Source organism: Anguilla rostrata, chromosome 11, assembly GCF_018555375.3.
Source record: "Anguilla rostrata isolate EN2019 chromosome 11, ASM1855537v3, whole genome shotgun sequence".
Taxonomy (NCBI): Eukaryota; Metazoa; Chordata; class Actinopteri; order Anguilliformes; family Anguillidae; genus Anguilla; species Anguilla rostrata.
Genome location: NC_057943.1, coordinates 456470 through 479828, shown reverse-complemented (window position 1 = coordinate 479828; position 23359 = coordinate 456470). Strand labels below are relative to the sequence as shown.

Below are 23359 nucleotides of genomic sequence, written 5' to 3'. Positions count from 1 at the left end.
GCACCAGTGTCAAACAACCACCTGTTTCTCACACACACGCGTCTCACACAAACACACCTGTCCCGGTGCTGGGTTTATTGCCCCGGGGGTGGTGCTGGGTTTATTGCCCCTGGGGTGGTGCTGGTTTATACCGGCGGGTGGGTTATACCCGGTGGTGCTGGGTTTATTGCGCCGGGGGCGGTGCTGGGTTTATTACCCCGGGGGTGGTGCTGGGTTTATTACCCCGGGGGCGGTGCTGGGTTTATCACCCCGGGGGCGGTGCTGGGTTTATTGCCCCGGGGGCGGTGCTGGGTTTATTACCCCGGGGGCGGTGCTGGGTTTATTGCCCCGGGGGCGGTGCTGGGTTTATTACCCCGGGACGGTGCTGGGTTTATTACCCCGGGGGCGGTGCTGGGTTTATCACCCCGGGGCGGTGCTGGGTTTATTGCCCGGGGCGGTGCTGGGTTTATTACCCGGGGCGGTGCTGGGTTTATTACCCCGGGGCGGTGCTGGGTTTATTACCCCGGGGGCGGTGCTGGGTTTATTGCCCCGGGGCGGTGCTGGGTTTATTGCCCCTGGTCTTGCCCGGATGGCCTCCCACTGGGCTCTGAGATCCACATCAACACTCCATTTTATCTTTATTTTCCCTTTCCAGTGTCTAAAGCCAAAGATCCTGTGCACATAATGAAAGTAACATGGCCGCAAATGGGAAACTGAATTATTCAAAGATTCACTGTAGCCAAACAGTTTGTGGTTTGATGGAATCACCCTGTGTGGTTGTCATGTAATGCTAACAGGAATCCAGCACAGGAATATTATTTAAAAAGGGGGGGGGGTGTTAAATCTTTAAAGCCATTCATCAAATCCCTGCTTTAGACAGTGAATATCACCTTGTGTTTTAACTTCTGCCGATGAAAGATCTCTAGACCAGGGAGGTCCCATCAGAAGGGGAATATAAGACTAACCCTAGAGGTGTAATATGTATACAAATTAAACTACAATAACCTTAATTTTTCCTCAAAATCTTACTCAAAATAGTCCTGCGGCCATTTTCATTTTAGAATGTGCAGTCAACCCGCAGATTGGAACTTTTCTTGGGTTCTTTTACAAGACAAGATCACAAAAATATTGTCAAGAGTCTTGGTTTTATGTTTTAATAAATTTGGATTTGAAATTATTGAGCGGAATTTTGAACTGAAGCTGAGACAAAGAAAGCAAGGCTGGCTGGGAGCAGACAGGCGTTCGGATCCCAAACCTAGTCTGAGACAGAAAATGCAGATCATGTCAGCTCTCAAATGCATGTTGGAAAGTTGTCCAATAATTTCTGAGAACATGTTAACCAACCACCTTTTTTTTTGGGGGGGGGGGGTGCAGATTTGGTTATGCAACTCACAGATTATGAAGAAACAAGACCATTTGAGCCACCTTTTCTCTGTATATACCAGACATGGGACAAATATAGCTTTAACTATGATTTATGAAATAAAGCATGTTACATTATTAAACAGCATATAAAATATTTACAGATAGTGTACATTAAACACAAAACCATTCCAGCAACAGAGTATATGAGACGTGATCACCAAGCTGAATACATCTAATATGGATCATGCTAATATGAACAGGTCATAAGCAATCAGAAACAAAAGAAAAATAAATACATAAAACGCATGACCCTGTATTATACCAGAAACATATTGTGCAATAGCATTTCATGAGATCAGCATTGCAATTCAGCAGGTCCCTTGAAGGGTCAACAGACTCTGACCAATAAACAGAACACACTGTTTTCAGAAAACCTTTACCACACTTTTTGCTTTGTGCAAGTCATGCATAGGGAGATGATCTCCACACGCATGGAGCACAAGGCTAACTCTGTATCAGCTCAAACACATGGAGCACAAGGCTAACTCTGTATCAGCTCAAACGCATGGAGCACAAGGCTAACTCTGTATCAGCTCAAACGCATGGAGCACAAGGCTAACTCTGTATCAGCTCAAACACATGGAGCACAAGGCTAACTCTGTATCAGCTCAAACGCATGTATGCATGTTCTGAAGAACTCTCAGTCGTTCATAAAGGGCTTATCCTCAACGCAGTCTGTTGTCTCAGATCTCAGCATGGTCAGCCGTTCCTCTGCTCCTACTGAGCATGTGCAGAGCATGAGCTGTGTCAGTGCTGTGGCCCAGCCAGGCTCTGTGGTACAGGCAGGCTCTGTGGTACAGCCAGGGTCTGTGGTACCAGCCAGGGTCTGTGGCACAGGCAGGCTCTGTGGTACCAGCCAGGCTCTGTGGTACAGCCAGGGTCTGTGGCACAGGCAGGCTCTGTGGTACAGACTCTAATGTTTAAACATGCCCACAGCATCACGCACACAGCTCACTCACAGGCACTGCCCGTGTCACTCTCGTCCTTACAGCAAATACCGCTGACGTGGTCATGTGTGTACAGAGACCACTCTACCAAAAAAGATGGCACCTCCAAAAATAAATTGGTTGGAAAGTCAGAGAAATGATAATTTTGTGATGATTCCGGCTCTTTCCCTGAGCTGGGGGGCAATGTGACACCGAAGGAGGGCACCTCCGTGCCGCGGGGAAGCGTCCTGACTCAGCAGTTCCACAGCGGTGGGCGCGGCTGTTAAAAGCTGCATAGCATGGCTAATGTTAGCAAATTAGGCGCTGGGAATGCACAACAGGGGCTTCGCCCGACTGACTGACAGCGCGCAGAAACATGTCAGCCAGCCCCGGCAGTCCTGGATGTGCCCTTCCAGAGAACAGCGCAGACCACAGAACACTGCTCCCAGTCAACTGCCAATTTGGTTGCTGGGCAACATTCAAACTAAGAAGAATTCCAAAAACATTTTTAAAATTTGCTTTCAAATGTTTGACTGAATTAAAATAATAAGTACAAAGCAAATAAACTTGGCTATTATCCTTGACAAACACCTGTGCAACCTGGTTCAGCATTGTTGGAGATTGATTTGTTGATTTCACTTTGCGATAACGTCGTACTTTGCCTGAAACTCACTAAAATATGTACAGAAATTCAAATAACTAAATGAAGAATAAGTACTGCTCTATGTGGTCCATTAGACGGAATAATTACCATACATTCCGGCTGAAACTACACTCATTTAAAAGTTCAACCTGAATGCTTTCCAAAGCCTTGCAGAGCTTTTATGAGAGAGAGCACAGCAGAGTCTTCCAAATGCCCAGAATAACTGACCGATTATGTCATCAGTCAAGTTCACAGACAGGCACAAACGATGACTTTCATGAACAGAAACCAAACAGACATAAGATGGTCCTGCGGCTTTCAGCATGTGGTGCCAGTGAGGGCACTGAGACCATGAGACACTGACACCATGAGACACTGACACCCTGAGATACTGACACCATGAGACACTGAGACACTGGGGCACTGACAGCCTGAGGCATGACACCATGAGGCACTGACACCCTGAGACACTGACAGCCTGAGATACTAACACACTGACACCATGAGACACTGAGACACTGTGGCATTGACAGCCTGAGGCATGACACCATGAGGCACTGACACCCTGAGACACTGACATACTGAGATACTAACACACTGACACCATGAGACACTGAGACACTGACAGCCTGAGACACTGACACACTGAGGCACTAACACACTGAGACACTGACACCTTGAGACACTGACACCGACACACTGAGGCACTGACACCCAGAGACACTGACACCCTGAGATACTTACACACTGAGGCACTGACACACTGAGGCATAGCTGGCAAGTGCAGGCTGCAGGTCACTGATTGGCCAGTTGCAGGTGAAATCTCTTTCGCCATGGTGACAGCGGTGATGGGCTGCAGGCACACTACAGGGCAGAAAGCAGAGCCAGCGCTTTAACAGGACATGCCACCCAACAGCCCAAATCTGCCTCCTCCTACAATAACCCAAAATCTGCCTCATCCCACCATAACCCAAACTCTGCCTCATCGTACCATAACCCAAACTCTGCCTCATCCTACCATAACCCAAACTCTGCCTCATCCTACAGTAACTCTCAGGCTAATCCTTATCAGGCTAATTCTTTATGCAATTAAAAAAGACTCTTGACGAGGGCACTTGATGTGTAATTCCATGCTGATCACAGAATGTAGAGACTCTCCAGAGAGAAAGTCAGCCAAATAAACAGATTCAAATGCACAATTAATATTCAGAGCACACAAACACAAGCACAGCTAAGAAAATTCTAATTAAACCCCCTCTAGATTTCAAAATGGACGACAAATAAAAAATATCTTTGCCAGGTAAGATAGGACCCCTCCCTCCCTCCCACAGCTCTGCCCCTCCCTGATCATCTCCATCTCTACTCACAGTAGAGGTGCCAGGTCTCAGTGAGCAGAACTCTGTTGAGGTACAGTACTGCTGCAGGCTGGCAGATCAGAGGTTTGTGAAGTGAGTGTTGCTGGAAGGTTTGATCAATCCTGTATGCATTTCCATCTGAAGCACCGCAATATTTCTTCACAAATCGGTACAGTGCGAAATGTGATATAAAAGGGGCATGTTTTTCTACTTTATTAACTCAGATAATATTTCATGTTTAATCTCATCAAACGGGGGGATGAATAGGTATCCAGACTGAGAGAGCAGGTCTGGGATTTGTGCCAGGCCGCAGGGGAACTCATTACTCCTTGTGGTAAGTTCCACGGGATCTTTAATGACCAGCTTGTCAGAAACTTGGATAAAAGAAAGTGAAGAAGAAAAGTCCTCCAGCCAGCTGTGCCAGTGAATATCTCCACGACCAGGCAACAGACCCAGAAACCAGCAACAGTGCCTCACTCAGCAAACCAACAACAGCGACTCACCCAACAACAGCAACAGTGCCTCATCCAACAACCAGTAACAGCGCCTCACCCAGCAACCAGCAACAGCGCCTCACCCAGCAACCAGCAACAGCACCTCACCCAGCAACCAGCAACAGCGCACCGCAGCAACAGACCCACCAGCAACCAGCAACAGCACCTCACCCAGCAACCAGCAACAGCAACTCCCCAGCAACCAGCAACAGCACCTCACCCAGCAACCAGCAACAGCGCCTCACCCAGCAACCAGCAACAGCACTCACCCAACAACCAGCAACAGCAACTCACCCAACAACCAGCAACAGCGCCTCACCCAGCAACCAGCAACAGCGGCTCACCCAACAACCAGGCAACAGCAACTCACCCAGCAACCAGCAACAGACTCACACAACAATTAGGCAACAGACTCACACAACAACCAGCAACAGCGGCTCACCCAACAACCAGCAACAGCAACTCACCCAGCAACCAGCAACAGACTCACACAACAATTAGGCAACAGACTCACACAACAACCAGCAACAGCGGCTCACCCAGCAACCAGCAACAGCAACTCACCCAGCAACCAGCACGACAACATGCACGCTCACCAACAACCAGCAACAGCGCTCACCCACAACCAGCAACAGCAACTCACCCAGCAACCCAGCAACAGCAACAATTCAGCCACAAACAACCAGCAACAGCGGCTCACCACAACACACAGCGCTCACCCACAACCAGCAACAGCACCTCACCCAGCAACCAGCAACAGCACGCACACACCAGCAACCAGCAACAGCAGCCTCACCCAAGCAACCAGCAACAGCGACTCGCCCAGCAACCAGCAACAGCGCCTCACCCAGCAACCAGCAACAGCACCTCACCCAGCAACCAGCAACAGCACCTCACCCAGCAACCAGCAACAGCACCTCACCCAGCAACCAGCAACAGCACCTCACCCAACAACCAGGCAACAGCAACTCACCCAGCAACCAGCAACAGACTCACCCAGCAACCAGCAACAGCGGCTCACCCAACAACCAGGCAACAGCAACTCACCCAACAACCAGGCAACAGCAACTCACCCAGCAACCAGCAACAGACTCACACAACAACCAGAGCGGCGCACAGTACTGAAGAACATCAGTGTTCAGCAATACAAATATGCAGCATCACCAAAGTGGCACAAAGGCCCATTTATAAACAATAAGCCTGATATTAACCTAACAAACAACTATTTGTATTGTAGCAAAATAAGGTACCACTAGACACATAACCTTTCCACAGCTATGCCTATAAAATTATCTCAAAAGGAAATCCAGAGAGAGAAAGGTTATCTAAATGGGGCCAGGGAGTCAGGGAGCTAAAGACATGTCAGCACTCAGCCGAAACATTTTCTCACATTATTTCTAAAAGCATATCTGCTCTATGGGGCCATGTCGTGTTCACCCCTAACACACCTCACTGAAATGCTCCAACACAGAATGACATATTCTCATAAGACTGCAAATATGCTACTAGCGCAGTGCCATGTTGACAGCAGACAGGTGTGTGTTTACATACAGGTATGCTGATGTATAAATCACACCACTATATTGAGACATAAACACACAGGTATGCTTATGAATAAACACACAGGTATAGTGATGTAAAAACACACAGCTGTTCTGAGATAAACACACAGCTATATTGAGATATAAACACACAGGTATACTGATGTATAAACACACAGGTATGCAGAGATATAAACACACAGGTATAGTGGCATATAAACACACAGGTGTGCTCAGATATAAATACAGGTGTGCTGAGATATAAACACACAGGTATGCTGATGAATAAACACGTAGCTGTACTAAGATATAAACACACAGGTATGGTGACGTATAAACCCAGCTATACTGATGTATAAACACACAGATATGCTGATGTATGAACACACAGGTATGCTGATGTATAAACACAGATATACAGATGTATAAACACACAGGTATGCTGATGTATAAACACACACATATACGTATGTATAAACACACAGGTATGCTGATGTATAAACACACAGATATACGGACGTATAAACACACAGGTATGCTGATGTATAAACACGCAGCTGTACTGAGATATAAACACACAGGTATGGCGATGTATAAACACGCAGCTATACTGATGAATAAACACACAGGTACGCTTTAATATAAACACACAGGTAAGCTGAGATGTAAACACACAGGTAAGCTGAGATATAAACACACAGGTATGCTGCTGTATAAACACACAGGTGTGCTGTCTACCCGTAGTGGGGTGCAGTATGTGGCCAGTGAGAGGAATCGCACTGTACCTTTGGGGCTGATATAAGGCTCGGGAGTCCGACTGCTATCGCTACAAGGAACGTTGTGTAGGCCACATTAAAATACTAACTGCGCTGTAAACATTTTAACTGTTTAGCTGTAATTTACAGACATTTTTAACAATGCAAACTGTCTTGCCATCGTACCTAGCAAATGCTACATGCGACTACTACTCTAGACTACTATTTGTTAATACTAAGTAAATACTTTTTTTTTAAGTTACTCCAATTGTAACTTCGTAGACTTACCCGATCCCCTTCGTTGCTGTTGTTCCGTCTCCACTGCCTCGCGGGAATTCTGGTTTAAAGGATCTCCGGTTGTTTTTTGTTTGCAGGTTTCCAAATAAAAGGAAAGTTTGTATCCATTCAGATCGCGTTAATTCACGTGTTGTTTTTAGATTTTTAACTAACGTACTTTCGAATGCGCCCTGTATTGTACTTCTGCGGAGTGAAAACCGCATTTGTGGGCGACAGACTCTTTAAAAAATATTTGAATTCTAGCACGGTACCTGACTGTTTGTAAGTTCGCTTTTGGGAGCGCGCGCGCGCCTGTGCTCGTACTTTTTCTTTTACAAGTGCGGGTTTGAGCATTGCTCCCATGGCGGTGGTGTATAAAATTGATTCCAGTGATCACAGTGCTCTGGAAAAGACTGCTGTTCACCAGGGGGTCACTGTAAACTGTGTAAGACAGAACCCCACGCTGCAACAGGCCAGGAAGAACTTCACCATCACAGCCTGTTTTATGGTGTGCACGGTCAGAGGAACGTTGTCCCAGAGGCTAGCTATTGTAGCGCGCTCCGGCTCAGCTTCTGCAGCACCGCGTCGCGTTTGTGATGGCCTTACTGACACTGTCCCCGCTGCCCACGCAAACACCGCCTCGGCCCCCCAGGGAGAGTTATACAGCGATTAAAAGGATTTTCTTTCTGCGCCCCGTGCTTGAGTGAGTGCTGCATAATTATGTACAAAACAGGACGACTCAAAGAAACAGTCACCTGCTGCTGTGTGTGAGCTTGTTTTTTTAATTCTAAACAGCCGTGTCGGAATTCTGCAGCCACACAGGAACTTAAATTCAGCACAGGGCAATTGTTGCTAAGAGCGGGTCCCCACTGATGGAAATGAGGAGAAGTATATTTAATAATTCATCCTTTTGGAAGTTTGTGACTCTCCCTGAAAGCACCTTTGGTTGGAAATTATAATGCAATGATAAAAACACCTTCAATGAGATGTTATAAATTATTACTCACTGCAGTGCAATTTCTTATCATTTTTTTATAAGCAGAGTTACTCAATGGAGGACATTTGTTCTTATTCTATCAGTTCCCTCATTTCAACCTGCAGTGACTTCTGGGTAGGAAATACACAGAGCATCTCCTGTTCCCCACGGCAACGGCAGTTTTACTGAAGACAATTTCAGACATTTTCTCCTTAACTCCTACTGATGAGAGACATTGCTTAGTATCCCCCTCATATCCCTCACACACGCACATGCACATTATGCACGCACGCACACACACATACACACATACGTACAAACGCACGCACACACACACACTTCACTCACTTACATACACACACGCACAAGAGGGGTGGAGAGTGATAATGATACTGCTATTGACATCCATTATATATACCCGTTTATCCTGTGCCGGGTCGTGGGGGGTGCTGGAGCGTATCCCAGCGTGCATTGGGTGAGAGGCAGGATTACATGCTGGACAGGCCACCAATCTATCGCAGGGCACACACACCATTCACTCACACACTCATACCTATGGGCAATTTAGAGACACCAATTAGCCTCCCTGCATGTCTTTGGACTGTGGGAGGAAACCGGAGTACCCGGAGGAAATCCACACGGACACATGGTAACAAAGACACAAAATTTCTGGAAAATAGACTCACTGGTTTTCATTGTATATTTTACCTCCATGAACACTTTTTGATACCAGGCTTATTAGGCAACATTACTGACCTGCCAGTCTTCACTGAAATCCAGCTGATTTCTAAAAATAAAAATTAAATAAAAATGAGTATGTAATTATGGTGACGGGTTATGTGGTGGTGAGAAACATGGTTACATGACAGGAGAAAAAGAAGGCCACCACATTACATTTCTTTAGCAGAACAATTTATGCAGCTTACATTTTATATACAATACATTTATACAGCAGAATATTAACTGAAGCTATTCAGGTTAATCACCATGCGCAAGGGTACTGCAATGCCCCACTTGGGAATTGAACCTGTGACCTCTCGCAAGAGTTCCCTAAGCATTCTACTGCACTACCACCCCACAGGTTGCCTCTGGAATAGTGTTTAAAGATAGTACCACAGCACAGTTGTTGACTATAGCACACTGACTGATGAATGCAATTGGTCCACACATGGTAAAGGGTAAATAGACTGCATTTATATAGCGCTTTTATCCAAAGCGCTTTACAATTGATGCCTCTCATTCACCCATTCACACTCACACTCACACACCAACGGTGAAAGGCTGCCATGCAAGGTACCAATCAGCTCGGTGGGAGCAGTTAGGGGTTAGGTGTCTTGCTCAGGGACACTTCGACGCGCCCAGGGCAGGGGATCGAACCGGCAACCCTCCGGCTGCCAGACAACCGCTCTTACCTCCTGAGCTATGTCTCCCCATAAACACATACACTGACCACACACTACCATACACTGACCACATACTGACCATACAGTGAACGCACACAGACCACACACAGACCATACACTGACCACACACAGACCACAAACAGACCGTACACACTGACCACACACAGACCATACAGTGACCGTACACAGACGGCACACAGACCACACACAGACCATACAGTGACTACACACAGACCATACACTGACCACACATATTTTCTTAGTGAAAAATAAAAACCTATTCACTTACATTGAAAAATAAAATCTATTCCCTTATACTGAAAAATAAAATATATTTGCTTATACTGAAAAATGAAATATATTCATTTATAAGAAAAATAAAAATCCATTTGCTTATACAGAAAAACAAAATCTGTTACTTTATAGTGAAAAGCCAAATCTATTTGCTTTTACTGAAAAATACAGACTATTCACTTATTCTGAGAAATAGGATCTATTCTGGAGAATAAACCCTGAAACTGTTCCCCTCAGCACATCCTGCCCGGGGCTTAAATGTAATTCTGTTTTTTATTTCCAGCCCCCATTGTTCAATATCACAGACTGTTTCGGCTCTCTGACACGATCCAGGCCCAACACAAATATCGATCACGGGGGGGTCGGTCGCGGGGGGGGTCTGCTGCTCCGCCGCTTGTGATTAACAGCCCCCAGACCCGCCTCCTTCTGCCACAAGTTCGCTGTTTTTCCCCAGACAGGAACATACATTTCTGCTCCGGGTAACTTGGCAGCCATACGGGATAAATCTTCCCTTTGTCAAAGTGTGTTATGTGCAGAAACGATCTGGTGCCGATATGCTCACCGGGTGAAATGGTGCGTGAAACCAAGCCCACCCAACAGACACACACCGTGCATGTGTAACCAAGCCCACCCAACAGACACACACCGTGCATGTGTAACCAAGCCCACCCAACAGACACACACCGTGCATGTGTAACCAAGCCCACCCAACAGACACACATCGTGCATGTGTAACCAAGCCCACACAACAGGCACACACCGTGCATGTGTAACCAAGCCCACCCAACAGACACACACCGTGCATGTGTCCACACACATTCCTCGGAAAGGAAGGACACAATCGTCATGGTGATATACAAGACGGAAGGTGACAGGGCTGCCTGCAGTGACGGTACAGTCATCTCCCTCCTCTCTGTTGCTGGGAAGGTTCTTGGACGAATCACTCTCCACAGGGTCCCCGATCACATCTCAGAGAACATACGAACCCGAATCACAGTGCGGCTTCAGGGAAGGGTGCAGTACCATCGACATGGTCTGTGCTGCCGAGCAGACCCAGGAGAAACGTCGAGAGCAGAATCGTGACCTCTACGTCACGTTCATAGACTTGGCTAAAGCCTTAGACACCATCAACCGAGACATCCTCTGGTTGCAACTCACCAGGCTTGGTGTGCCTACCAAGTTTCCTAACGTCCTTAAGCAGTTCCGTGCAGGTATGCCAGCCAGGGCATGGATCGGTGGTTTGCAGTCCAACCCCTTCAGTGTCCAGGTTGGGGTGAAGCAGGGGTATGTCCTAATCCCAGTCATGTGACACGCCCCACTGCAGGGGTGTCCCCTAACCCCAGTCATGTGACACACCCCACTGCCCAGGCTTGGGTGACAGCAGCTGCAGTAAGGAGACATGTGTTTAACGCACGACTTACGAATAATGGTGTGGTGTTATAGTGTCCCCAGTGCTTTGATTTAAGGCACACACACACACACACAGGTATTCATTGGCAGGTTTTATTTCAGATAATAAATCAGTTTCATTATTGATTTCATATTTTTCTGTCCATTATGAAGCAGGATTTTCCCAACGCGAGCCAGTATGTGTATGTTTAAATGGTCTTTAAACGGGTTATTGGCTGACCCCATCAATCATGCACTCCTCCATCTCTAAGCCATTAAATGATTTTACTGTGGCGATAAGCATCGGGGGGGGGGGGGGTGGCATGTACGTTCTCAGCCCTGATTAGTGCAATTACCCAGACGAATGGGCCCTTTCACAGGTGCTCTGGGGTCAGTCCTCATTTTATATCTGATTCTTCACTCCCAGCAGACAGGCCGGGGTCAGGTGATGTCATATTTAATGCGACTGCTGTGGTGTGTTTACTCTGCGCTTATTCCCATCTTGACCCACAGACACTCCCCATCTCCTTATTCCCATAGACACTCCCCACCTCCTTACTCCTATAGACACTCCCCCCACCTCCTTACTCCCATACGCATTCCCCACCTCCTTACTCCCATAGACACTCCCCACCTCCTTACTCCCATAGACACACTCCCCCACCTCCTTACTCCCATAGACACACTCCCCCACCTCCTTACTCCCATAGACACACTCCCCCACCTCCTTACTCCCATAGACACACTCCCCACCTCCTTACTCCCATAGACACACTCCCCACCTCCTTACTCCCATAGACACACTCCCCACCTCCTTACTCCCATAGACACACTCCCCACCTCCTTATTTCCATAGACATACTCCCCACCTCCTTATTGCCATAGACACTCCCCACCTCCTTACTCCCATAGACACTCCGCACCTCCTTATTGCCATAGACACACTCCCCACCTCCTTACTCCCATAGCCATACTCCCCACCTCCTTACTCCCACAGACACACTCCCCACCTCCTTACTCCCATAGACACACTCCCCACCTACTTATTTCCATAGACATACTCCCCACCTCCTTTTTGCCATAGACACTCCCCACCTTCTTATTCCCATAGACATACTTCCCATCTCCTTATTGCCATAGACACACTCCCCACCTCCTTACTCCTATAGACACTCCCCCCACCTCCTTACTCCCATACGCACTCCCCACCTCCTTACTCCCATAGACACTCCCCACCTCCTTACTCCCATAGACACACTCCCCACCTCCTTACTCCCATAGACACCCCCCACCTCCTTACTCCCATAGACACTCCCCACCTCCTTATTGCCATAGACACACTCCCTACCTCCTTACTCCCATAGCCATACTCCCCACCTCCTTATTGCCATAGACACACTCCCCACCTCCTTAATCCCATAGACATACTCCCCACCTCCTTACTCCCATAGACACCCCCCACCTCCTTACTCCCATAGACACTCCCCACCTCCTTATTGCCATAGACACACTCCCCACCTCCTTACTCCCATAGCCATACTCCCCACCTCCTTATTGCCATAGACACACTCCCCACCTCCTTACTCCCATAGCCATAGTGAGGCTAAATGGTAACAGGGAGGTGGGGGGGGGGGGGTTAATAGGGAGGTAATGGCAAAGCTACTGGAGCACATAATCAGGGCAATGGGCTGGATTATAGCCTGAGGTTTTACACTCGCTGGTAAAAGTTCAAAATCTATCTGTTAGGCCCTGTCAGCTGTGAAAGTATTTACAATGACAGAGGCAGTAAAAGCCCCCATCACCCCCCTGTGGGGGGGGGGGGGCAGCATTCGGCTCGGCTAAACTTTCACTGTTTTAAAGTCTTTCAACTCCAAATTCTGTACAGTTTCCAACGGGAAGCCTGCCAGTGTCAACATTTTAAGAGAGGCGAGTCCATCATCCACCATCCAACCTGTGCTCTCTGAGCATTCTAACCCAGGAGACACACCTTCAGTACTACACTAATGAGGAGACACTGAACTGATGAGGAAGGAGTAGAGAGAGAGTGAGAGAGAGAGAGCAAGAGAGTGACAGTGTGAGAGGGACAGAGAGAGAGAGAGAGGGGAGAGAAGAGAGAGGGAGAGAGAGGGAGAGACAGAGAGACAGACAGAGAAAGAGATGGGAAGAGGTGGAGATGACTGGTTGTACCTTCATGCTCAAGAGAACGCATTGAGCTACAGTCACACAGGCAGGTAAAATCAAAGGTAACGATCAGAAAATCTGAGTTCCAGATCTAGTATCACAGTAATTATACTGTGGGAAATACACATCTATGTTACAGAGAGGGAGAGTAATTATTATATAAAGAATAGCTACCCTCGCTCTCCGTTACAGATCCCACATAGATGCGTGCTTCTGACAGTATAATTACCATGAATCCCCTTTAGTCAAACAGATTAAGGCTGGAACATAAAGGATCAGCTCAAAACCCTCGTCTAGAAATGAAAAACTTCACCATGGTTTCAATCAGCAGATAATTAAGGGAAACGAACGCCCACAGCATGTTTATCCAGCTGGTGATTAATTATTGTTTAGGTTTGATCTTAAAGATATTTATGTAATAAATGCTGGTGCTTCGCTTCATTAGTGTCTGAGCATGTTTTCATCAGAGGAATTACCCATCCGTCCATTATCTAACCCCCTTATTCCTGCTCAGGATCATGGTGGTGCTGGAGCACATCCCAGCATGCACTGGGTGAGAGGACTTGGCAGGACCATTCTCAGGCATACACACCACTCACTCACACACTCATACCTATGGGCAATTTAGTCTCCAATTAGCCTGCCTACATGTCTTTAGGACTATGGGAGGAAACCCACGCAAACACGGAGAGAACATGCAAACTCCACACAGAAAGGCCCCGGCTGGGATTCGAACCCAGGCAACAGTGCTGCCCACTGCACCACCATGCTGCACCTCCGAAATCACATATATAAAATGGATGATTTACTGATAGTAATTTATTTTTTCTCATCTTTATCAATGAGCTGTATTTACTGCAAAATGTCTAATCCGGAGCACTAATCCTGCTGCACAGAGACAGCTCTGGAATCCTGACCTGCACTCTTCCTGTCAGCCGCAAGGTTACAGATGAAAAAGGTGTTCTGCGCGGTGATTTAGTTCACTAGCGAACCTGCAGAAGATGGCCCTTGCTCCTGAAGAATGACTGTGTGTGTTGTACATGGAGATTACACTTCACTTTAGACCTTCCTCTGCAGTCCCTCCCGTTTAATTTATGGTCTATGGGTTTGAAAGGCATGATTACCCTCACAAGAGAAACGGCTGACTTTAAACAAAAGAATTTTCCTTCAGATTATAACAGCAGCTTGATCCAACAATACTTACCACTTCCATCCCCTACACACACACACGCACACACACGCACACACACTCACACTCACACACCCACACACACCACACTCACACACACACACACACACACACACACCACACACACACACACACACACACACACACACACACACACACACACACACACACACTCACACACACACACACACACACACACACACTCTCTCTCTCTCACACACACACACACACACACACACTCTCTCTCACACACACACACACACACACACACACACAGACAAACACACGCACAGACACACACATGCACCCTTACACGCACACGCACATACACGAACCCTTACACGTGCACACACACACACATGCACACACACTCACACACACACGCACACACTCACACGCACCCATACACACACTCACCTGCACCCTTACACGCACACACACACACACAAGAATGTTTGCACACACACACACACACACACACACACAGACACGCACAGACACTCACATGCACCCTTACACGCACACACACACACACTCCTACACACAGACACAGGCATGCACACACACACACATGCGCACACACTCACACACACACACATGCGCACACACTCTTACACGCACACACATGAACCCTTACACGCACACACACACATGCACGCACACACACACACTCCTACACACAGACACAGGCATGCACACACACACACACACACACAGCTTCCCACTATCCAGCTGATTTATTTACCCACAGCTCGAAAAATGCATTGTGCTCATATCTGTTTGTGATTCTCAGGGGTTTGTGTTAAATGTTTTTAATAATTTTTCATGGATATTTTCAGACTAAAATATATTTTTGAAGTGGTGAAAATAAGTACTGAAAATAAGCCTTGTGTATGAGAATCTCTTTCTCTACAAACCTGCATGTAGGCTCGTACGTACCGCCTGTACTTACCACCCACATTTACCGCTCATACTTACCGCTCATATTTACTGCTTGTATTTGCCACTCTTACGTACCGCCCGTACTTACTGCTCATACTTACCGCCTGTACTTACCGCTAATAATTACTGCTCGTATTTACCGCTCTTACTTACCGCTCGTACTTACTGCTCGTCTCTTCCTCTGTAACAGGCAGCCTGTGCCTCGTTTCCAGCAAGGATCTGAAATGAAATGCAATGTCTATATTAATTTATTAATAGTGTGCTGCCTCCTGTCACCTGTCCTGAGACAAGCTGGTTCAGCAGCGGCTCTTCCACAGGGCACTGGGGTTACATCCTGCTGTTCCACAGGCTCTGGGGTTAAATCCCCCTGCCTTCCACAGGCTCTGGGGTTAAATCCCCCCTGCCTTCCACAGGCTCTGGGGTTATATCCTCCCTGCCTTCCACAGGCTCTGGGGTTAAATAGTGCTTTTCCTCAGGGCACTGGGGTTAAATCCCATTCTTCCACAGGGCTCTGGGTTTAAATCCCACTCTACAGACCAAAGTGGTTTGGCAGAATCCTGGGTGGAGTGGAGATGTGAGTTTGTGCTCACGACGTACCTGTGGATGAGTCAGAGTACTGAGTCACCCCCCCTCCCCCAGGAGACAAGGAGTTCTGCTCTGATATAATGTGCCTCAGGGAACCTGTTCCCTCACCAACTCCACTCAGATCCCGCAGTTACGCGCTTAGATAACCACACGCAGCGGTACGTGCACGGTCCGTAACCCGGAGATATGCCTTTCATGTGCTTTTATGGGAAATCTCTGGCGATATAACATGATATGAGAAGCCATTATTTTCTAATTAATTTTCATGGTCACAGACTTCCCAATGGAACTGTGGAATTTACTTGACATGGAATTTCCATTTTTGAACTCAATGGCAAATTTCAAAACAAATTAATTATGCAAATCCACGATCATCAGCTGCCATGATAAGAGCAGAACTGAAAGATTTTGTTCAATTGTCTGAGCAAATTAGACGCTGGGTGGGGGGAGGGGCTTGTGCACTTTCATTGACACGTATCCTCAGAACCCTTCAGAGGCCTCACATGGCTGAGTCCTGGACTCCGTTACAAACGCACTCTCAGTAAAAAGGGTTCTGGCCGGATACTTTGATTGGCATCAAAGGTGTAGCCCTCTTAATTCTTTATGGAAAAGTGAAAGATTGCTGGATTTATCTCTGTTGCCCGACGGAGAGCCCTCGAACCAGGCTGGGTTCCCCTGTGAACACACGGAGGCTGTGGGGCGGCCCTCTGGGTGCGGCCCTCTGGGTGCGGGCGTCTGCTAGCTGCTGAAGTGTGTCGTGTGAAATGTCAGGAGTGTTGGACTAAAACCTTCTGCTTTTCATTTTCCGAGCGGCTGGCAGCGTTTACATCGTGATAAATAGCTCTGCGCTCAGGAAACACGAGGGGTCAGGTTCTCCTCCGCTGCTCTGTAACCCGCTGTTGTCAAAAAGGACTTTTCACCTTTTTCTTGGTGTGGGTTAATTATCAGTGACCTCAGTCAGGTGTTCAGGAGGTAGCTCAGATCACACAGAAAGGAGAAACCATTCCCAGCATACACTATTGTCCATTATGTCTGCAACCTCTATGGTCTCAACTGTCACATCCATCCACAAACCACCTGAGACCAGAACAAGAAACTCAGTACAAGTACGAGTTTATGAGAGGTATTAGGGGTATGAGAGGGGTAAATCAGGGTATTAGAGGGGTATATTGGGGTTTGAGAGGGGTAAATCGGGGTATTAGAGGGGTATGTTAGGGTTTAAGAGGGGTAAATCAGGGTATTAGAGGGGTATATTGGGGTTTGAGAGGGGTAAATTGGGGTATTAGAGGGGTATATTGGGGTTTGAGAGGGGTAAATTGGGGTATTAGAGGGGTATATTGGGGTTTGAGAGGGGTAAATCAGGGTATTAGAGGGGTATATTGGGGTTTGAGAGGGGTAAATCAGGGTATTAGAGGGGTAAATTGGGGTATTAGAGGGGTATGTTAGGGTTTAAGAGTGGTAAATCGGGGTATTAGAGGGGTATGTTAGGGTTTAAGAGGGGTAAATCGGGGTATTAGAGGGGTATATTGGGGTTTGAGAGGGGTAAATCAGGGTATTAGAGGGGTATATTGGGGTTTGAGAGGGGTAAATTGGGGTATTAGAGGGGTATATTGGGGTTTGAGAGGGGTAAATCGGGGTATTAGAGGGGTATATTGGGATTTGAGAGGGGTAAATCAGGTTATTAGAGGGTATATTGGGGTTTGAGAGGGGTAAATCGGGGTATTAGAGGGGTATATTGGGGTTTGAGAGGGGTAAATCAGGGTATTGGAGGGGTATATTGGGGTTTGAGAGGGGTAAATCAGGGTATTGGAGGGGTATATTGGGGTATGAGAGGGGTAAATCAGGTATTGGAGGGGTATATTGGGGTATGAGAGGGGTAAATCAGGTATTGGAGGGGTATATTGGGGTATGAGAGGGGTAAATCAGGGTTTTTAGAGGGGTATATTGGGGTTTGAGAGGGGTAAATTGGGGTATTAGAGGGGTATATTGGGGTTTGAGAGGGGTAAATCGGGGTATTGAGGGTATATTGGGGTTTGAGAGGGGTAAATCAGGGTATTGAGAGGGTATATTGGGGTTGAGAGGGGTAAATCAGGTATTGGAGGGGTATATTGGGGTATGAGAGGGGTAAATCAGGTTATTAGAGGGGTATATTGGGGTTGAGAGGGGTAAATAGGGTATTAGAGGGTATATTGGGGTTTGAGAGGGTAAATCGGTTATTAGAGGGTATATTGGGGTTTGAGAGGGGTAAATCAGGGTATTAGAGGGTATATTGGGGTTTGAGAGGGGTAAATCGGGGTATTAGAGGGGTATATTGGGGTTTGAGAGGGGTAAATCAGGGTATTGGAGGAGTATATTGGGGTTTGAGAGGGGTAAATCAGGGTATTGGAGGGGTATATTGAGGTTTGAGAGGGGTAAATTGGGGTATTAGAGGGGTATATTGGGGTTTGAGAGGGGTAAATCGGGGTATTAGAGGGGTATATTGGGGTTTGAGAGGGGTAAATTGGGGTATTAGAGGGGTATATTGGGGTTTGAGAGGGGTAAATCGGGGTATTAGAGGGGTATATTGGGGTTTGAGAGGGGTATATAGGGAATTTGTGAGAGAGAGTACTAATGCATGCTGACTTTACAGACCTCGGCTAAGTTCTTGAGCACAACGCGGGCTGGAGCGGATGGGCGGTTCTGGGGTTGGGTCGCGGTCTCTGGCAGGCTGGGTCGCGGTCCTCTCGACGGGTGGAGTCTGGCTGGGTGCAGAGCTGGTTCGAGCTGGAGTGCGCTGGATCGCAGCCCTCGCGGCTGGGTCGCGGGCTGGGTCGCGGGCTCTCGCGGGCTGGGACGCGGGGCTGGGTCGCGGTCCTTTCTGACGCAGGGCTGGGTCGCGGTCCTCTCTGACGCGGGGCTGGGTCGCGGGGCTGGGTCGCAGGGCTGGGTTGCGAGGCTGGGTCGCAGGGCTGGGTCGCGGGCCTCTCTGACGCGGGGCTGGGTCGCAGGGCTGGGTCGCGGGCTCTCTGACGCGGGGCTGTGTCGCGGGGCTGGGTCGCGGGGCTGGGTCGCGGGGCTGGGACGCAGTCTCCATGGCGTTACCCTCCCCTGTCTCTCAGGTGATGGGTGTGAACGGGCACACACACACACACACACACACTCATGCACACGCACACGCACACAAACACTCACACACACGCAAACACACACACACACACACGCAAACACTCGCACACACACACACACACACACACACTCACATACGCAAACACTCTCACACACACACACACACTCACACACACACACACGCAAACACACCGCAAACACACGCACACGCAAACACACACACACACACACACACTCATGCACACTCACACACACACTCATGCACACACGCACACACACTCACACACACAGCTATTACTACAGTAACTTCTCACTGATAAATAACACTCATGTTTACACACAGCTGTTACTGACCTCACACTAACCTCACCATTAGAGCAGCGGTTCCCAAACTTTTCTAGCCCAAGGCACCCGTGTAACTATTTTCCATTTTCTAAAATAACATGTTCTGTTTGCAACACCTTATACACAGCGTTTTAAGTGATAAAATATATTGGTTGTAAATCTTGTAAATATGTTTTAAATATAGAAATGCGTGAACATATCAAAAAATGTAATCTGCTTCATTCTACTGGAGATCAGGGTTTGAGCTTTGGCAGATCCCAACTCTTACATTTTGCTCTGCTTTTTTTATTTTAATTATGCAATAAAATGCATCACGCTGCTTGGTATAAATACAATGAGCTATATTCAGAATTATATTAATATTGTAGAATTATTAAATCAAAAGGAGTCCAGCAGAAGGGGTGGGGGGCAGGAAATCTTAATTTCTCTTCATTGATCTTTCTTTCTGTCGTGAAATTTGCCATACCACCAGATGTTGCTAGTCCAGCTGAAACGTAAAAACGGGAGATCAGTTTGCACAGACAGAGGCTGAGCCCGTGGAGTTTGGACATGTTCTAATATTTGCAGTATGAGCTTAGAAAGACTCCATTATGAATTGAGCTCAGTTGATCTTACACATGCTCCATTATGAACTGGAATCAGTTTTTATTCATTCACAGCACAGTATGACTTTACACACTTTGAAAAACGCAGTTCTACAGCACTGTGAGTGGTGTTAATCGGAAATGTGAATGAATTCTGGGAACAATGGTTTGCTAATGTGGTCACCACACCACGCACTCAGAAGACAAGGGTTGCTAAAGAGCGGCAGATTAACTCACAAATCATTCAGTATTTACTGGCTCTCTGAGTGGAAGAGAAATGGCTTAACGGGAGAAATTCTGTATTTGAATGTTCAGATACTTCAAGCACATTTTATTGATTTAGACCATAAATCCCATAATGCCCCCAAACTAGCCATTGTAAAGATAGAACAGGTCATCAGAAGCTTCTAGGAATATCTCAAATATTATTCATCCAGAAATATAATAAAACCCCCAGCAAGTTAACTGTTCCTTTAAGCTGAGATTCCTGCTTTACTTTCCTAAACTTCACACCGCAAAGCGAAGCAGGAAAGGGCGTCTGTGTGTTTTTCTGAAGCAGGAAAGGGCGTCTGTGTGTTTTTCTGAAGCAGGAAAGGGCGTCTGTTTTTCTGAAGCAGGAAAGGGCGTCTGTGTTTTTCTGAAGCAGGAAAGGGCGTCTGTGTGTTTTTCTGAAGCAGGAAAGGGCGTCTGTGTGTTTTGTCTGAAGCAGGAAAGGACGTCTGTGTGTTTTTCTGGGCGTTAAATTAGGAAAGTGACAGAAGAGCTGTTACACTCGCAGGTGCAGAAGCTGCTGACGTCGTCCTTCCTCATGTCTTCCTCAGCAGCATTTGGAGCCCAACCCCAGCGAGCTTTAACAAATAGAGAGATGTTTTGTTTATGTATTCTGACACATTTTGTGTTGAGTCATCAGTACTTCCCCCTGCTAGTGTCAAGGCAGATAGAAATCTCTTCAAAAATGACAGAAATTAAAATTCTCTTTCAAGCGATTTTTTGTGCTTTTACATTTTCTTATGCAATTGAAAGTCTCCTGGCATCAATGGAGCAGATGAGAGCTGGAGAGGATTGTTTTGTTCCGTTTTGTTTTTTAATTTTTTTCTGATGGAACACACAGATTCACACAGATCCCACACTCCAGAGGAAACAGATTCACACTGATCCCACACTAGAGGAAGCAGATTCACACTGATCCCACACTAAAGGAAGCAGATTCACACTGATCCCACACTAAAGGAAGCAGATTCACACTGATCCACACTAGAGGAAGCAGATTCACACTGATCCCACACTCTAGAGGAAACAGATTCACACTGATCACACACTAGAGGAAGCAGATTCACACTGATCCCACACTCTAGAGGAAACAGATTCACACTGATCCACAATCTAGAGGAAGCAGATTCACACTGATCCCACACCCTAGAGGAAACAGATTCGCACTGATCCCACACTCTAGATGAAGCAGATTCACACTGATCCACACTCTAGAGGAAGCAGATTCACACTGATCCCACACTCTAGAGGAAACAGATTCACACTGATCCCACACTCTAGATGAAGCAGATTCACACTGATCCCACACTCTAGATGAAGCAGATTCACACTGATCCACACTCTAGATGAAGCAGATTCACACTGATCCCACACTCTAGATGAAGCAGATTCACACTGATCCACACTCTAGATGAAGCAGATTCACACTGATCCACACTCTAGATGAAGCAGATTCACACTGATCCACACTCTAGATGAAGCAGATTCACACTGATCCCCCCACATTCTGACCCCTGATGAAGCAGATTCACACTGATCCTCTAGATGAGCGAAGACACACGATAGCATTCACGACGTTGTGCCTGGGTTTCCAGGGTGCTCAGGTGTACTAGAGGAAAAATGGATGAGGATCAATCGAGCCTGCGGCAGGTGTGTCCATGTGAAGCAGATTCAGCAGCTAATCCAGTGGGGTGCTGTTAGGAGACTGTTGGGGTAAGAGGAGGAGTTGGGTGCAAACTGTACTTTAGAAATCACAGGGATGAGGGGTTGCCATGTTTTTTGGAGGGTTAGTGAAATCTTCACGACCATAATTCTGAAAACAATTTCAATCGCAGAGGGACACATGCGAAATGAGCAAAGAGCAGGGGAATTCACATTAAGACCAACCCCAGAGAGGAGGCCTGTGGTGTTTAATGTGCATGTGCACGACTAAACTGAAATGTTTGGAAGGCAAAGATTATAGTGAATACTCAATCAGCACAATAATGGCTGAAATGTTATGATATTGACAGAGCACGTAAAAAATGTTACTGATGGTTTTAATAATTTCATGAACGCATCACCGTTCTTCCAGTTTAGTTTATTGTTTAGTTAGCAGGGACCATGCACAGTTAAAATACTCAATGCACCACACAGATCCAACAGAGACACAATTATTCAATTCTGTTTTCTAATCCAGCAGTGTAACAAAATTGGCTTCTTAAAGCTGGATTAAAAAAAACCAAAGCAGGCTATGCCTAAATGTATCTTTCCAAGGGTTTGTGTGTGTGTGTGCGCGTGCGTGCATGCGTGCGTGCGTGCGTGTGTGTGGTGTGTGAGTGTGTGTGTGTGTGTGGTGTGTGTGTGAGTGTGTGTGAGTGTGTGTGTGTGTGGTGTGTGCAAGTGTGTGTGAGTGTGTGTGCGTGTGTGTGTGTGTGTGTGTGTGAGTGTGTGTGTGTGAGTGTGTGTGAGTGTGTGTGCATGTGTGAGTGTGTGTGTGTGTGTGTGTGTGTGTGTGTGAGTGTGTGTGTGTGAGTGTGTGCAAGTGTGTGCAAGTGTGTGCAAGTGTGTGTGTGTGTGTGTGTGTGAGTGTGTGTGTGTGAGTGTGTGCAAGTGTGTGCAAGTGTGTGTGTGTGCAAGTGTGTGCAAGTGTGTGTGAGTGTGTGGGCGTGTGTGAGTGTGTGTGTGTGTGGTGTGTGTGTGAGTGTGTGTGTGCAAGTGTG

At 47.1% G+C, this 23359-nt stretch overlaps 1 protein-coding gene across 3 annotated transcripts in view; it reads right to left on the bottom strand.

The window, feature by feature from the left end:
• The window catches only part of LOC135235136 (metabotropic glutamate receptor 7-like), a 171210-nt gene that overhangs the window by 101138 nt on the left and 46713 nt on the right, over positions 1-23359 (bottom strand). For 2 of the 3 annotated variants that reach the window (XM_064300356.1, XM_064300357.1), the window contains exon 1: positions 7407-8203. The exons of the other annotated variant lie outside the window; for it this stretch is intronic. The gene's annotated coding sequence lies outside the window, so the exon portion shown is untranslated. Of the gene's footprint in view, positions 1-7406; positions 8204-23359 lie in introns of those variants that run through there. 3 annotated transcript variants of the gene reach the window in all.